General features: G+C 45.5%; 2 non-coding genes across 2 annotated transcripts; one reads left to right on the top strand and one right to left on the bottom strand.

The window, feature by feature from the left end:
* Positions 1–3,415: 3,415 nt before the first annotated feature.
* Positions 3,416–3,488, bottom strand: TRNAK-CUU (transfer RNA lysine (anticodon CUU)). Its single transcript has one exon. It is a non-coding gene; the product is annotated as a tRNA-Lys (tRNA).
* Positions 3,489–3,597: 109 nt separating this feature from the next.
* TRNAG-GCC (transfer RNA glycine (anticodon GCC)) lies at positions 3,598–3,668 on the top strand. The gene has a single exon. It is a non-coding gene; the product is annotated as a tRNA-Gly (tRNA).
* Positions 3,669–18,843: the final 15,175 nt, after the last annotated feature.

Genomic DNA, 18,843 nt, shown 5'->3' with positions numbered 1-18,843 from the left:
GGCTGTATACCTGGTATTGGCAGACATATATTACACCATACCTCCCAACCGTCCCGATTTCCGCGGGACAGTCACGATTTGGGTGACATGTCCCGCGATCCCGGTTGAAGGAAGGTATGTCCCGATTTCAACTCAGATCTGCGTCCAGAGGACGCAGGTCTGAGTTGAACACAAATGCGGCTGAAGCAAGGAGCTGACACAGGTCAGCTCCTCGCTTCGCCGCTGCGCGCCTCTCTCGCTGACACATATGCGGCTGAAGCGAGGAGCTGACCTGTGTCAGCTCCTTCCTTCAGCCGCATATGTGTCAGCGAGAGAAGCGCGCAGGGAGCGGAGGAGAAGGTCAGTTTAATGTGGAGGTGGACGTGAAACTGGGGGCAGATGAAGGAGAGGACGGCATGACACTGGGGGCAGAGATGGAGAGGACGGGATGACACTGGGGGCAGAGATGGAGAGGACGGCATGACACTGGGGGCAGAGATGGGGAGACATGAATCTGGAGGCAGAGATGGGGGACATGAATCTGGGGGCAGAGATGGAGGGGGGACATGAATCTAGGGGCAGAGATGAAGGGGGGACATGAATCTAGGGGCAGAGATGGAGGGGGGACATGAATCTAGGGGCAGAGATGGAGGACATTAATCTGGGGGCAGAGATGGAGGGGGGACATGAATCTAGGGGCAGAGATGGGGGGACATGAATCTGGGGGCAGAGATGGGGGACATGAATCTGGGGCAGAGATGGAGGGGGGACATGAATCTGGGGGGACATGAATCTGGGGGCAGGTGAAGGGTGTATATGAAACTGGGGGAGAGATAGAGGGGGGACATATAATTTACGGGTGACTGTAGGAGGATTATACTGTGTGCGGGCACAAGAAAAATTAACGAGTGGGCGGAGTCAACACAAAAGTGGGTGGGGCTAAATTTGCCGTGGCACGCAGAGCGCGCCGCACATTTTGTCCCTCTTTCAGTTCTTCAAAAGTTGGGAGGTATGTTACACACACTCTGGCAGTAAATACATTTTAGATAGAAATACAGGAGTGAGACCCGCATAGTTGTGTGTATTGGTTGTTTATACAAGTTAAAGGGGTTGTCCAGGGAGTTCAGATTCACTTTCCTGATCTGTTGGATGCTGATGACAAACCTGGAGGTCCTGGCCACATCATGACCCCCGGGTGACGTGATTGGGAGCAGGGTTTTGCCTCACCCTCTCCCCCACTGATCTTATATGTGAAGTCGAGGAAGAATGGAGGGGGTGGAGTGCTGCTTGCAATCACATGACCCAGGGTTTGTGATGTGCCCTGAATTATCCACATCCACTGGACAACCCCTTTAAGGACTTGTGTCACCCTACATATACATGTGCTCTGTTGGAGGACTTTCCTTGGGGTGAGTTTATTAAGACTGGTCAGTTTTATTGAGTTCTCCCTCTGGCACAAGATGCCCCTAAATTATTAACATACCCCAGCCTTCCTACATTTCTGGTACACTCCCATGCATCAGAGGTGACATGCTTTATGGCTGTTTGCAGGAGTCCTAAATGGCAGTGACTTACGACGTGCTGTCTCTACTGCAGCCTTAATACTTCTAGGATATAGTTACTGCATATTAGGAGGCGTTCACATTACCGTTGTTCGTATCCATGAGAAAATGTTAACAACAGACACTAGCAGATCTGTCAGAAATCTGTTAAATATCCTATTGATTGCAATGGCAATTTGATCTATTGTTCGTTATTGTCTGTTTCCACCAAATCCATAACGCAGGGTGCAGGGCTTTTGCCTCCATTGAAAAAAACGACTTATGACAGATGTGAAGTGGCCGTTTATTTATTTTTTATTATAATTTTTTTTTTCAAATTTACGATCCAATATTTTTTTTATCTATATTACTGTATATTAGCAAGAGGACCCAGCTTTGCATGGGTATATTTCATTTTTTTTGTCTATGTAGTGGCCATATAAAAATTGCCCAGTTTTGCACTGGTCTGTTTTGTATGTTGTTTGTGTGTGTCCATAAGCGTCATGTGATCATGTGTGTCTCAGTTTGGATATCACTGAAAAATGATCAGTTGTTATGGATACCTGGAGTAAAACTTTGTGCATGTGACCTTGTGTAACGGTGTCATCAACAGCACCCTGCCCCTTTAAAGCTGACATACAGCAGTGAAGAAAAATGGCTGGGTTGTTATGGAAACCTGGAGTACAGCTCTTATGTGTGATACTGTGTGCTGAGCTGTATATCTATTCCCCTGATGTGTGATGGGTGTATGCTGAGTTGTGTATCTAATCCTCTGATTTCTGATATTGTGTGCTGAACTGTGTATCTAATCCTCTGATATGTGTATCTCAGCTTGAATATCAGTTATGGAAATCTGGAGTCATGCTGTGTGCAGGTGGAGTGACTGTGTGCATGGCAGTTGGAATATGAGTGAAAGACTTGCAGGTTTGTATTGGCTAATGCAGGTCATTGTTTTGGGAATACAGTATCTCAAGAGAGGTACGTCCGAGAAAGTTGAGACCTGGTCTAAAACCTTACTGGACACCTGATGTATCTGTGTGCCAAATTTGGTGAAGATCAGTCCAGTCGTTTGGTCGCACATAGAGAACAGACAGACAGAAACTCATTTTTATATATATGAGATTTTTTTTAATTTTTTTTTTACAGACTTTCAACAGTAGTGTGAATGCCCCCTTAGCTGTATTGGTTTGTTTTCTGCAGTTAGCAGCCACAGTATCCACTTTACTACAGGAAAAAAGATCTAGAGTTTTATTGTGGCTCTTTGTAAAATTTCTATATCAATGTATGTATTGTCTGTCTTTTTCATGAGTCTTTTTCTGCTATTTTTTTTCCCTGGGTTTCGGCTTACTGTTCATAGACAATCTGTCTGTGCCACCTAGTGGGTTACTGTATTTCTGGAAATCGTACAAGTCATTTTTTATTGGTTAAACCTCTTAGCAACGTAAAAGAGGTAAATTCTCCTCTCTTATACTATCGAAGCCGTCTCATTGCCAGAATTACTTTATTTATTATTTTTTCTGCTATTTTGTTCATTTTACCAATGGATATTATTTTCTGCAGTAAACTTATTGAAGTATTAAACATGATCCTCAATATTTTTTAGGGAAAAAAAAAAACCTCCTCCCTTCCCAATTATCTAAAGCAAGAGCGTATTTTTCCTGTGAAAAAGCCTCCAGTAATTTTGTTTTGCGCTATAATATACATATATATATATATATATATATATATATATATATATTTTTTTTTTTCCTATTTCCTGCTACTCTTTTTCCTTTGTTTTGGGTTTTTTGTTTTTTGTTTTTTTTGTTTGCTTTTAATAGTTTGGTGATTCTCCCTTTTCTGCAATCTTTTAAAAACATGCAGAAAGGAGAATAAAGAAAAAAAAAAAAAAACAACGCCCAACGTGGGGCTCGAACCCACGACCCTGAGATTAAGAGTCTCATGCTCTACCGACTGAGCTAGCCGGGCTTCTGCATTGTCTGCATTTCACAACGTCCTGTGGGTGTGCATGAGCACATGGCTTGTGCAGGCACGAACGACAGCTGTTCAAAGTTCTCGAGAGAACAGGGATAGACAAGCATTGGTGGTTCAGTGGTAGAATTCTCGCCTGCCACGCGGGAGGCCCGGGTTCGATTCCCGGCCAATGCAGTCAGTGTTTTGTTGTTGTCTCTTTTTTGTTTTATGGATAATATTTTATTTTGTTTAAAAAAAACAACAAACAAGTATAGTATCAATATTTAGTATAGAAGATATTGCAAGCCATGGTCTTTGGTACATAAATGGTTAAGAGAATGCTTCTTAGCTACAACGGCTTTGTACAGAGGTGTGGTTATGTAACGCTGCCAAACCCGGAGGTCTGTGCTTTAGTTCTTGGCAAAAATGCAGCAAAACAAATCTTAATGTGCAATACATTTATATGAATATTAAAATCTATATGGGACAAAACAACAAGGCTGGGGTATGAGATAATCAAATATTTCTATATAGAGAAAAGGGTGGGGCGGGGACTATATAAAGTATGGTATTTGTTTTAACTCCTTAACTCCTGGCTGTTGTACTTTTTTTTTTGTCTTATGTAATGTACCCTTTTTCATATGTATAAATAAGGGGGGAGGACCCGAGTAGGGTAGAAGCTGTAGTAGCTCCGTAACCATTGTCTATCGATCCTTACATCTGAACTTCATTACTGAAGCCGAGGAACTTTTTTTTCTTGAAACTTTTTTTTTCTTTTTACGCATGGAAAAAAAAATTTGTCCAGGGGCAAGATATTTTTCACAAACACCCTATAACTTGGAAAAAAATTGTAGTTCTCTTACTCATGTGACTGTTATCCCATGGATGTTATGCAACATTACACAATAGCCCAGATTTACGAATAGATACACAGTAGAGATGAGCGAGTACTATTCGAAACTGCTGTTTTGAATAGCACGCACCCATAGGAATGAATGGAAGCAGTCGGCACGCAGATTTTGCCGGTGGCCGGCCGCTTAACCCCCTGCGTGCCGGCTGCGTCCACTCATTCCTATGGGTGCGTGCTCTTCGAAATGGGAGTTTTGAATAATACTCACTCATTTCTAATACACAGTATAAACTTGGCCAAGTGTATAAGAGCAAAATGGACACTCGAAACAAGTAGTCTGTCATGTAATGCTAAGCATTTAAATGTGTAATAAAGATCTATTGTAACATTAATGCTGCTGGACCAATGAAACTATTCTTATGGACATTGTTACTTGTAGTCCTACAAGTACCCCACTGTGCATTGTGCTGTGACTGTAGTGTTCACAGTGTTACACATACACTGACCAGGTCACACTTTCATTGCCAAAAACAAAACAATCAAATACACAGTGTCAGAATCATCGCCAATCACTATTATATAAAAAGTGAAGTAAATTGACTGGAAAAAACATGGGGACAGGCTAGAGGAGCACGATTAAACACTCATTGGTGGACATCGTGACTGTAACGTATGAATGTGGGTGGCAACAGCAACACTACTCCTGGACTTAGCAGCACCATTATTAGCTGCAAGGTTGTTGTACTTCCTGAGAATTGAGGTTTTTTTTTTTTTAAAAAAAAAAAAAAAAAGCTATGGATGATAGAATATGATAGAAAGAAAATGGTTTTATTTCTTTTTTTTAATGCTCTACTATGATAAATTTGGTATCGTTATAATAGTACCAACCTGGAGAATAAAGGCAACTTAATTTTAACTGCATGTGAATGCGATAAAAACAAAATCAAAGGTGTAATTGTGGTTCTCTTTTAGGGTTTTCCCCCCTCGTTCCCATCCCCAAATAATTTTTGTCTCCGTTTTACAATATGCTATATGGAAAAATAAACTGTGGCCATAGAAAAAATTATTTGTTCTGCAGAAAACAAGCTTTCATTTAATTTGTGCAATAAAAAAAATTCTAGCTTTTGGAATGTGCAAAAAACAACAACAGAAAAAACCTGGTAGCAGCAGAAAGGGTTAAAGTTCTAGTTACGTTATAAAGTCTGTGCAAGGTAAAATTCTACATTACTTTGTGGGGTGAAGAAATCGAATAATTCCTGACAGTTCATTGTACACAGAGGACATTAATACACTGGTGTAAGTGAGGAATTTGCATCCTGCTGTGTCAGACTAAAGTAGCGGTGATTGTGTTCACTGTTCTGTGAAGCACAGACATCGTCTGTCAGTACGTCTATATGACACTAGGTGGAGACACTGACTTATTGCAAACGTGTAAATAGAAGAAACAGAAGGATTGTTATCAGTAGAGATGAGCGAACAGTGTTCTATCGAACTCATGTTCGATCGGATATTAGGCTGTTCGGCATGTTCGAATCGAATCGAACACCGCGTGGTAAAGTGCGCCATTACTCGATTCCCCTCCCACCTTCCCTGGCGCCTTTTTTGCTCCAATAACAGCGCAGGGTAGGTGGGACAGGAACTACGACACCGGTGACGTTGAAAAAAGTAGGCAAAACCCATTGGCTGCCGAAAACATGTGACCTCTAATTTAAAAGAACAGCGACGCCCAGCTTCGCGTCATTCTGAGCTTGCAATTCACCGAGGACGGAGGTTTCCGTCCAGTTAGCTAGGGGTTAGATTCTGGGTAGGCAGGGACAGGCTAGGATAGGAAGGAGAAGACAACCAACAGCTCTTATAAGAGCTAAATTCCAGGGAGAAGCTTGTCAGTGTAACGTGGCACTGACGGGCTCAATCGCCGCAACCCAGCTTTCCCAGGATCCTGAATGGAATACACTGTCAGTGTATTCCCGTATACTCGATATATACCCCGATACCCGTTCCAACGGTGTGCCCCCCCATCTTCACCCCAGAAATACCCTGCAAGTCCCCTAGCAATAGAATTGGGGCTATATACACCCACAATTTTTACTACTGGTATACAGTGCCATTGTCTGACTGGGAATTCAAAGAGTATATTGGGAATACAAATACCCTCATTTCTTGCTACTGCCATATAGTGCCAGTTTCTGACTGGGAATTCAAAGAATATATTGGGGTTACGTGCACCCACAATTTTTACTACTGGTATACAGTGCCATTGTCTGACTGGGAATTCAAAGAATATATTGGGGTTATAAATACCCTCATTTCTTGCTACTGCCATATAGTGCCAGTTTCTGACTGGTAATTCAAAGAATATATTGGGGTTACGTGCACCCACAATTTTTACTACTGGTATACAGTGCCATTGTCTGACTGGGAATTCAAAGAGTATATTGGGAATACAAATACCCTCATTTCTTGCTACTGCCATATAGTGCCAGTTTCTGACTGGGAATTCAAAGAATATATTGGGGTTACGTGCACCCACAATTTTTACTACTGGTATACAGTGCCATTGTCTGACTGGGAATTCAAAGAGTATATTGGGAATACAAATACCCTCATTTCTTGCTACTGCCATATAGTGCCAGTGTCTGACTGGGAATTCAAAGAATATATTGGGCTTACATATAACTTCAATTCCAGGGAGAAGCTTGTCAGTGTAACGTGGCACTGACGGGCTCAATCGCCGCAACCCAGCTTTCCCAGGATCCTGAATGAAACACACTGACAGTGTATTCCCGTATACCCCATATATACACCCCAAATCCCCGTTCCAACGGTGTGCCCCCCCACCTTCACCTCAGAAATACCCTGCAAGTCCCCTAGCAATAGAATTGGGGCTATATACACCCACTATTTTTGCTACTGGTATATAGTGCCATTGTCTGACTGGGAATTCAAAGAATATATTGGGGTGACGTGCACCCACAATTTTTGCTACTGGTATACAGTGCCATTGTCTCACTGGGAATTCAAAGAATATATTGGGGTTATGTGCACCCACAATTTTTGCTACTGGTATATAGTGCCATTGTCTGACTGGGAATTCAAAGAATATATGGGGGTTACGTGCACCCACAATTTTTGCTACTGCTATACAGTGCCATTGTCTCACTGGGAATTCAAAGAATATATTGGGGTTATGTGCACCCACAATTTTTAATACTGGTATACAGTGCCATTGTCTGACTGGGAATTCAAAGAATATATTGGGGTTACGTGCACCCACAATTTTTACTACTGGTATACAGTGCCATTGTCTCACTGGGAATTCAAAGAATATATTGGGGTTATGTGCACCCACAATTTTTACTACTGCTATACAGTTCCATTGTCTGACTGGGAATTCAAAGAATATATGGGGGTTACGTGCACCCACAATTTTTAATACTGGTATACAGTGCCATTGTCTCACTGGGAATTCAAAGAATATATGGGGGTTATGTGCACCCACAATTTTTACTACTGGTATACAGTGCCATTGTCTGACTGGGAATTCAAAGAATATATGGGGGTTACGTGCACCCACAATTTTTGCTACTGCTATACAGTTCCATTGTCTGACTGGGAATTCAAAGAATATATGGGGGTTATGTGCACCCACAATTTTTAATACTGGTATATAGTGCCATTGTCTGACTGGGAATTCAAAGAATATATGGGGGTTATGTGCACCCACAATTTTTAATACTGGTATACAGTGCCATTGTCTGACTGGGAATTCAAAGAATATATTGGGGTTACGTGCACCCACAATTTTTACTACTGGTATATAGTGCCATTGTCTGACTGGGAATTCAAAGAATATATGGGGGTTACGTGCACCCACAATTTTTACTACTGGTATATAGTGCCATTGTCTGACTGGGAATTCAAAGAATATATGGGGGTTATGTGCACCCACAATTTTTACTACTGGTATACAGTGCCATTGTCTGACTGGGAATTCAAAGAATATATGGGGGTTACGTGCACCCACAATTTTTACTACTGGTATATAGTGCCATTGTCTGACTAGGAATTCAAAGAATATATGGGGGTTACGTGCACCCACAATTTTTGCTACTGCTATACAGTTCCATTGTCTCACTGGGAATTCAAAGAATATATTGGGGTTATGTGCACCCACAATTTTTAATACTGGTATACAGTGCCATTGTCTGACTGGGAATTCAAAGAATATATTGGGGTTATGTGCACCCACAATTTTTACTACTGGTATACAGTGCCATTGTCTGACTGGGAATTCAAAGAATATATGGGGGTTATGTGCACCCACAATTTTTACTACTGGTATACAGTGCCATTGTCTCACTGGGAATTCAAAGAATATATTGGGGTTATGTGCACCCACAATTTTTACTACTGGTATATAGTGCCATTGTCTGACTAGGAATTCAAAGAATATATGGGGGTTATGTGCACCCACAATTTTTAATACTGGTATACAGTGCCATTGTCTGACTGGGAATTCAAAGAATATATTGGGGTTATGTGCACCCACAATTTTTACTACTGGTATACAGTGCCATTGTCTGACTGGGAATTCAAAGAATATATGGGGGTTATGTGCACCCACAATTTTTACTACTGGTATATAGTGCCATTGTCTGACTGGGAATTCAAAGAATATATGGGGGTTATGTGCACCCACAATTTTTACTACTGGTATACAGTGCCATTGTCTCACTGGGAATTCAAAGAATATATTGGGGTTATGTGCACCCACAATTTTTACTACTGGTATATAGTGCCATTGTCTGACTGGGAATTCAAAGAATATATGGGGGTTACGTGCACCCACAATTTTTGCTACTGCTATACAGTTCCATTGTCTCACTGGGAATTCAAAGAATATATGGGGGTTATGTGCACCCACAATTTTTAATACTGGTATACAGTGCCATTGTCTGACTGGGAATTCAAAGAATATATGGGGGTTATGTGCACCCACAATTTTTACTACTGGTATACAGTGCCATTGTCTGACTGGGAATTCAAAGAATATATTGGGGTTACGTGCACCCACAATTTTTACTACTGGTATACAGTGCCATTGTCTGACTGGGAATTCAAAGAATATATGGGGGTTATGTGCACCCACAATTTTTAATACTGGTATACAGTGCCATTGTCTGACTGGGAATTCAAAGAATATATGGGGGTTATGTGCACCCACAATTTTTACTACTGGTATACAGTGCCATTGTCTGACTGGGAATTCAAAGAATATATGGGGGTTATGTGCACCCACAATTTTTAATACTGGTATACAGTGCCATTGTCTGACTGGGAATTCAAAGAATATATGGGGGTTATGTGCACCCACAATTTTTACTACTGGTATATAGTGCCATTGTCTGACTGGGAATTCAAAGAATATATTGGGGTTATGTGCACCCACTATTTTTACTACTGGTATACAGTGCCATTGTCTGACTGGGAATTCAAAGAATATATGGGGGTTACGTGCACCCACAATTTTTGCTACTGGTATACAGTGCCATTGTCTCACTGGGAATTCCACAAATAATTTGGGGATTCATTCACCCTACATCTCAGGCTCTTGCCATATTCACCCAGGTTGTCAGTGCTGCACCAGCTCGTTCCCAGACAGCTCGGCCCGAAAAACACCCTTATAATGATGATGACGCCAAAGTCACTGTGGGTGTTCAGAGCTCACAGCTTTGGGTGACATTTGTCTTGCTCTCTGTCGGTACCAGCTGTCTTTTTGGATACCGTAAAGTTATGTTGACTTTATTAACAGCTATAGAAGCTTTAGCCAGGTTGTGACGGTGTGTAACCCTAACAACACTAAGTGGGATACACATTAATAGTCAGTCTATGTACGCTAAACGTATCACTGAAGTAATTTTTTTTCCCTCTCCCCTAATATAAGAAAGGAACAGACATTAGACCTAGACCGGGGTTCGAGGCTTGAAAAAATCCAGTATTATTTGTTCTTCATGATGTGAAATATGTGTTGAAAAGCAACCCAAGATGAAGTCAGCCATGTGTGCCAGTGTGTTACTTGGCATGCCTTTGCTGGCCCCAACTGTAAGGGTCACTCTCCATTTCCTCCATTTTCCACTCCCCTTCACACCATTTGTGGTGAAGCAATGGGATGCACTGAAGTGCACCCTCTAGCCTCGTGTGGGATAGGGACATCAGATGCCACTCCAACCCCCTCGTCTTCCTCCGCCAGCCAACGGTGCGAAGATGAGAGGAGTGTGCTCTGAATGTTTTCTGCCTAGCAGAGGCTAGTTCTCACTTACGAAAATGGCCCCACTTTGACCTGTATATCAGGCACAATGGTGTAGGTTTCAAAGAAACATGGCACCAACAAGTTGGAAAACGTGGGCCATGCGTGGACCGTGTTTGAGTCTGGCAAGCTCCAGATCTGCTACCAGGTTCCAGCCATTATCACAGGCGCAAAAATGCCAGGCCCCAGGTGTAGCAGGGAAAAAAAAAAGCCATCTCAGCCAGGATGGCATCCCTGACCTCGGAGGCACTGTGCTGTCTGTCCCCCAAGCTGATCAGTTTCAGCACGGCCTGCTGACATCTCCCCATGCCAGTGTTACAGTGTTTTCCGCTAGTAGCTGGGGTGGAGGTTGCAGCTTCGTAGGGTTTCAGTCTACTCCTGCCATGAATTTTGGCCTGGGAGAGGAGATAGGCCACCCCAGTTTGCACCCGGGGAACAGACTCCACCACATTCACCCTGCCTGTCATTAAAGATAAGCACTGCAGCATCCCTGACCACAGGCGCTTGTCCATGTGTCGGTGGTCAAGTGGACCTTGCAGCAAAGCGCAGAGCTCTGGGCCCGACTGATGTTATGGGACACATGCAGGCGCAAGGCAGAGACAGCACACCAAGAGAAGTAGTAACGGCTAGGCCCAGCATAGGGAGGTGCCCCAGCTGCCATCTGCTGACGGAAGGCCTGGGTCTCCAGAAGCATAAACAAACACCAACATCTCCAGGGCCAGCAGTTTATCGATGAGGCTGTTACAGGCTTGGGCATGGGGGTGGGTTGTATTGTACTTCTGCCTGCAATGAAAAGCTTGGGAAATGTGGAGTGGCTGGGAAGAGGCGCATGATGGTGCAGGCCAAAAGGGCGCATGAGGGTGAACTCCCCAATGTGTCAGAGATAGGTGTGTAGGTGTCCTTGCATCATATACTTGCACCATATTTGGCTTTGGAAGTTAATTTTGTGCCAAAAAGTGGTTAAGACAGCGATCCCTCAGCTACTCCCGTTACACTGTCTATTGAAGTTACCATCTGTGGAAGTGGACCACCATTTCTAAGATCCCAAAGGAAGCAGGCAAGAGATGTGCAGTTCAGAAAAAAAGATGAGAAAATAAGTTTAGGCTGTAGAGCACAGAGGGATCGGAGAGGACAGAGCTGGTGTCGGCCAGGTATTCCCACAACATGCGCCTATACTTGTCCCTCCTGGTGACACTAGGCCCCTGAGTGGCAGTAATTTGTCCAGGGGGGCCATTAACGTGTTCCAGACCTAGGAATAAGTCTTCCAACAGGGTAGAGTTTTGCATGCCTTTGCTTCTACCCACTGTTTTTGCTGCTTAGCTTCCCTCCACATCTACTCTGCTTTCACCCCTAAACATCACCCCAGTTTATGCCTTTGCTTCTACCCAGGTTTTTTGTTGATTTAGCTTCCCTCCACATCTACACTGCTTTAGCCCCTAGACATCACCCCTGTCCATGTGGGGTCGGTGGCCTCGTCATCCACCAACTCCTCTTCCAATTGCGCACTGCCCCCTTACTGCAAACCGCACATGACCACAGCTTGCCTTGATGGCAACTGTGTCTCATGATCCCCACTTAGGTCCAGACAAGTCGGTGGCGGGTCCAAAACCCCAAAATTGGAAGGAAATGGCAGATGCTGCAGTATTTCTAACACCTGTTCCTGGTGCTCGGGCCTGGTCTGTGTTGTACCCTGCACCCTGCTTAACGCATCTGCCATATCCGAAGTTGTGCTGAGCGCATGCTAATGTTTCGTGTCCAGTGCAATGGATGGGATGGGATTTCACATAAGTCTGCCACCCATGGCCACTCATGGTTGAGCAACTGAGGGAGTTGACTTTGACGAACCCGAGGGTTTTGGAGTTGGAACTACATCAAAGGTCTGTGCTGCTCACACACTCTGCTCAACACATGATATGTTTAGTGCCAGCAGTGTGGAGACGTCGCACAACAGCCGTTGTTCCAGCAGGTACAGGCGTTGTAGGAGTGCATAGAGGCTAGCAGCGGCAACTATACACTTTAAAAACTATCCGCACAAGCACCACACTTTCACCAGTAGCTCAGGAACATTGGGGTACCTTTTTCAAAAGATTAGCAGCAATGAGTTAAAAACGTGGCCCAGGCATGGAATATGTTGCAGGCTGCCAAGCTACAGAGCCAATCCCAGGTTACGGCCATTATCACACATGACAACATGCCTGGGCCCAGGTGCAGTGGCAAAAACCACATTGCCGTCTCATCGAGGATGGCATGACTCACTTTGTAGGCAGTGTGCTGTCTGGCCCCCAAGCTGATGAGCTTCAGCACGGCCCGCTGACGTCTCCCCACACCAGTGTTGCAGCGTTTCCAGCTCGTAGCTGGGGTCAATTTAACAGCGGAGGAGGGTGGTGTTTCAGCCCTCCTCCCAGGAATGTTGTGTGGGGAGACAAGTCAGGCCACCACATTTTGCGACCCGGTCCACGCCTCAACTACATTCAACCACTGTGCCCAAATTGAAAGTTAGCGTCCCTGTCCGCATGCACTTGTCCATTCGTAACTGGTCACATGGAACTTTAGGGCTAAGCGCTGAATTTAGGGACCGCCTCATGTTTGGGGGAAAGTGCTGGTGTGGACGGCACAGTGCGGTGGCGCAGTAGACACTCTGCCCAAAAAGGGCAGAGTGTCCCCCAGCCGGGATTCCAACATCTCCTGGGCCAGATTTCTTGAGATGAGGCCGTTGAAGCCTTGGGCATGTGGGTGGGTTGCGCTGTACTTTAGCATGAAATGAAAGGCTTGGGAGATGGGGAGTTGCTGGGAAGAGGCGCATGATGGCGCGGGCAAAAGGAGAAATGGCAGGAAAAGGTGAGGATAAGGGTGAACTCCCCAAAGTGTCAGAGGCAGATGTGGAGGTGTCCTGGCTCCAGGTCTGGACTGCAGCGCCAGCCCTGTCAACAGTGGAAGAGGCAGTGGCCGCCAGGCCAAACGACGATTATCCTGCGCTTGCTCTCACCCACTGAGCCCAGGGCTTGCCTTCCAAATGATGGCACCCGCAAGAGGTGGTGAGATTCCTCTCCGCAGATCTCCAAACCATCTTGGACTTGCAAATTGCACTAAATTTGTCATGTAACTGACATGTATATGATGAGTCTATCCATTGTCTGTTCATTTTGGTGAAAGTCAGCCTGTCAGCTGACAGACAGCTGTGCTTGTCAGTGATGATGTCACCGGCTGCTTGTACCCCCAGTTTTTGCTGCTTAGCTTGCCTCCACATCCACACTGCTTTTGCCCCTACACATCACCCCTATCCATGCCTGTGCCTCTAGCCATAAGTCTGCCACCCATGGAAACTCATGGTGCAGAAAGTGAGGGAGCTGACTCTGAGGAACCCTTGGGTTTTGTAGCTGGTACTCCATCAAAGGTCTCTGCTGCTCACACACCCTGCTGAACATACGGTATCTAGGGTTAGAGCGTGTGGTGACCTCGCACAACAGTAGGTGCTTCAGGCAGATGTAGGCCTTGCTGGAGTGTATTGCGGCTAGCTCCAGGTACTGTAGACTTGGGAAAGTGGGTGTCCAAGTGCCGCACTTTCACCCTTAGCTCAGCTAATTTGGGGTATGTTTTTAAAAATCATTGCACCACTACATTGAACATGTGGGCGAGGCATGGAACGTGTTGGAGGCTGGCAAGCTCCAGAGCCCTCCAACAAGCTAAAAAACCTGGCCCCAGGGGCAGCGGGGATAAACAAATTGCCATCTCATCCAGGATGGCATCCCTGACCTCAGAGGCAATGTGCTGTCCGTCTCCCAAGCTGATGAGCTTCAGCCCAGCCTGCTGACGTCTCCCCACACCAGTGTTGCAGTGTTTTCAGCTCGTAGCTGGGGTCAATCTAACAGCGGAGGAGGAGGAGGGTGGTGTTTCAGCCCTCCTCCCAGGAATGTTTTGTGGGGAAACAAGTCAGGAAAATTCTTGAAACGGGAGAGTTTTGCATCTTTGTCCTTGCTGCCTATGGACATCCCTTTGCCTCTAGCCACCATTTTCCCTGCTTTGCTTGCCTCCACATCCACACTGCTTTTGCCCCTAGACATCACCCCAGTCCATGCCTTAGCTTGTACCCCCAGTTTTTCCTGCTTAGCTTGCCTCCACATCCACACTGCTTTTGCCCCTAGACATCACCCCAGTCCATGCCTTAGCTTGTACCCCCAGTTTTTCCTGCTTAGCTTGCCTCCACATCCACACTGCTTTTGCCCCTAGACATCACCCCAGTCCATGCCTTAGCTTGTACCCCCAGTTTTTCCTGCTTAGCTTGCCTCCACATCCACACTGCTTTTGCCCCTAGACATCATCCCTATCCATGCCTCTTCCCCTAGCCATAACTCTGCCACCCCTGGAAACTCATGGTGCAGAAACTTTGGTTGCTGACTTTGAGGAACCCTTGGGTCTTGTAGATGGAACTCCATCAAAGGTCTGTGCAGCTCACACACCCTGCTCAAGATATGGTATTGTAGGGTTTCAGCGTGTGTGAATGACGGACAACAGCCTGTGTTTGGACAGATGTAGGCCTTGCTAGAGTGTTTTTAGGCTAGCAGCGACTCCTGTGCACTTGCAAAAGTGGGCGCACAAGCGCCGCATTTTCAACAGTAGCTTCGGTACATTTGGGTATGTTTTTAAAAAACTTTGCACCACTAGGTTAGACGTGGGCCAAACATGGAACGTGTTGGAGGCTGGCAAGCTCCAGAGCCGCTACCAGGTTCCAGCCATTATCACAGGCGTAAAAATGCCAGGCCCCAGGTGTAGCAGGGAAAAAAAATGCCATCTCAGCCAGGATGGCATCCCTGACCTCGGAGGCACTGTGCTGTCTGTCCCCCAAGCTGATGAGCTTCAGCACCGCCTGCTGACGTCTCCCCACACCAGTGTTTTAGCGTTTGCCGCTAGTAGCTGTGGTGGAGGTTGCAGCGTTGTAGGGTTTCAGTCTACTCCTGCCATGAATTTTGGCCTGGGAGAGGAGATAGGCCACCCCAGTTTGCACCCGGGGAACAGACTCCACCACATTCACCCTGCCTGTCATTAAAGATAAGCACTGCAGCATCCCTGACCACAGGCGCTTGTCCAAGTGTCGGTGGTCAAGTGGACCTTGCAGCAAAGCGCGGAACTAAGGGCCCACCTGATGTTGAGTGACACGTGCTGGTGCAAGGCGGGGACGCCACACCGGGAGAAGTTGAGACGGCTAGGGATGGCATAGTGAGGTGCCACAGTTGCCATCAGGTCCGGGAAGGCGGGAGTTTCAACAAGCCGGAACGCCAACCTCTCCTGGGCCAGCAGTTTAGCGATGTTGGCGTTCTAGGCTTGCGTGGGTGGGTGGTTAGCGGTGTATTTCTGCCGGCGCTCCAATGTCTGAGAGATGGTGGGTTGTTGTAAAGAAGCGCCTGATGGTGCCTTTGATGGTGCAGGAGAAGGAGATAAGACAGAAACAGGGGAGGATGAGGGAGAAGTCAACAAAGTGGCGGAGGCAGATGAAGTGATGTCCTGGCTCGTCCTCTGGAGTGCATCGCCAGCACTGTGAGCAGAGGCAGTGGCATGAACGGCGGGCGACGTTTGTCCTGCCGTTGCTGCCTGCCACTGATTCCATTGCTTGGATTCCAAATGACGGTGCATTGAAGTGGTGGACAGGTTGCTCTTCTCAGGGCCCCTACTCGATTTCGAGAGGCAAATTGTGTAGACGACACTATATCTGTCCTCGGCGCATTCCTTGAAAAAACTCTACACCTTCAAGAAACGTGCCCTCGATGGGGGAGTTTTTCTGGGCTGGGTACTAAAGGGAACATCTTCGGACATTCCGGGTCTGGCCTGGCTTCGGCAAAGCAGCTGACCTCTGCCTCTGGACATGTCTCTGCCTCTAGCTACCCTTTTTGGTGCTGCACCTGCCTCAACATCCACACTACTTTCCCAGCTTGACATCTGCCTTGTCCAGGTGGGGTCGGTGTCCTCGTCGTCCACCACCTCCTCTTCCAACTCCTGTCTCGCCTCCTCCTCCTGCACAATGCGCATGTCAACTGGCTGCCCTGACAGCAACTGCGTCTCATCGTCGTCGATGAGGGTGGGTTGCTGGTCATCCGCCACCAAATCGACCGGAGATGGAATGGAGGAGACTCTAGTGTTTGAGCATCTGGACACAGATACTCGTCTGTTAGGTCCGTGGAATCGCGAAATGGAGGGGCAGGTTGCGGTACAGTCAAAGGAAGGGAGAACAGCTCTGGGGAGCAGGGACAGTTGGGGTTATTGTTCTGGGAAGATTGGGAATTTTGGGTGGAAGGAGGACAAGACTGTTGGGTAAGAGGAGGTAGAGGCTGACTGGCTGGTGGACAATGTGCTTTAAGCGTTATCCGACAGCCATTGCAAGACCTGTTCCTGGTTCTCGGGCCTACTAATCTTTGTACCATTCAGCCTAGTTAATGTGGAACTTTTGTGCAAAGCGCAGAACTTAGGGCCCGCCTGATGTTAAGGGACACACGCTGGTACAAGGCTCAACTCACCCTAAGTGCCAAAAACATTGCTGGTGCAAGGCTCTACTCATGCCAAGGGCCTCAATCTCTGCTGGTAGCTCAGCTTAAGGTCATGTAACTTTGTTTGGAAGGGCTCATGTTAAGGGCTAGAAAAGTGAATTTTGGAAGGTCTTACCACATCACACACACACACACACACACACACACACACACACACACACACACACACACACTCAAAATGACAGTTAAGGGTGAGGGCTTTTGGAATTCCCATTGCCTATTCCATTTGTGGTTGTCATGGGGAACGTGATTTAAAGGGGTGGTTGTTACTGTTTGTTGAGCTTAAATTGGGGTTTGTGTCCATCCATTTGGGGAGTAAAGAAGGTTTCCAGGTATTTTCCCACTTTGATAGAGGTTTTTTTGAATGTGGAAAGTGTGTAGTTGTTAGGCAGTGATGTTGGGGTAATAGAGGGTCTTTGGTGTGTTAGATGCCCCCAGACATGCTTCCCCTGCTGTCCCAGTGTCATTCCAGAGGTGTTGGTATCATTTCCTGGGGTGTCATAGTGGACTTGGTGACCCTCCAGACACGGATTTGGGTTTCCCCCTTAACGAGTATCTGTTCCCCATAGACTATAATGGGGTTCGAAACCCGTTCGAACACACGAACATTGAGCGGCTGTTCGAATCGAATTTCGAACCTCGAACATTTTAGTGTTCGCTCATCTCTAGTTATCAGTAATTACTGAATCCGGGGGTTTACAATGAACACCCCCTGAGCTGGCTGCAGAGAACCAAAGATACATAATAGGTTATTAGCTAGACAGGAATACATAGTAATAAATGGTTACACCAAAATATAGATGTAACCGCTCACTCCTATTGTTTGACATGTTAACTTTTTGTCACGTTGTAATATTAACTATTGTCTGTTCATGTCCTGTCTGATTTGTAATCCACTTCTTGTTTGCATTGGGTTTCTGCACTCTTTCACGCACTACATAAAAAAGAAATTACTCAGATCATGTAATAAAATTCAGGTCATATTTATAAATCTGACTCGTGTGACTGTATCCTAATGGGAGAAAAATGTAACCTGTCCAGTCAATGCAATTGTCATCAGCTTGTTCAGTATCCTGAAAAATTGCAACAATTTTTCCCCAGAATATATTGGCTGGGTTATCAGTCACTTCTATCTATAGCACTGCTAAGACTACTATAGCAATAATCTATAGCATAGCGCTGTTCACAGATTGTAATCACTATTAGTCACTTAAAGGTTACTGGAGTTCTCATGAGAAGTTGAAATATGAGCAGCCTCTTGATAGTCAGTCTGTTTTATGACTGTATAAGCCTTCATACATGGTGTCCTATCAGTTTTTCTGCTACTTATAACAATGTTGGCACAGTCTGAAATGTATCTAAGGACGGACTTCCTTAGTAACAAAAGAGTGACCATTAAATTAGCTAGAAGGGAGACACCCGAACGAATGACCCTACTACAGTATAGTGAGTTAACGCAGATCTTAGTGATGGAATATTCTTGTTATTGTTTCAATTGCGTCACACTTGATAAGTACAACTACTGTACATTATGGTCAAATTGCTGAATATTCTGAATACACTCTCAAGAATCTGAATGGGCTGGGGTTTGAGATTAATGCATCAATAATTAATAGCCATCTAAGAGGTACTGTATATTTGAGTCTGAGTATATTTGACCACACAATTTTATAAAAG

This window comes from Leptodactylus fuscus, chromosome 3 (assembly GCF_031893055.1).
Source record: "Leptodactylus fuscus isolate aLepFus1 chromosome 3, aLepFus1.hap2, whole genome shotgun sequence".
NCBI classification, from domain to species: Eukaryota; Metazoa; Chordata; class Amphibia; order Anura; family Leptodactylidae; genus Leptodactylus; species Leptodactylus fuscus.
The sequence above is the reverse complement of the archived record's forward strand: the minus strand, read 5'-3'. Positions and strand labels throughout refer to the sequence as shown.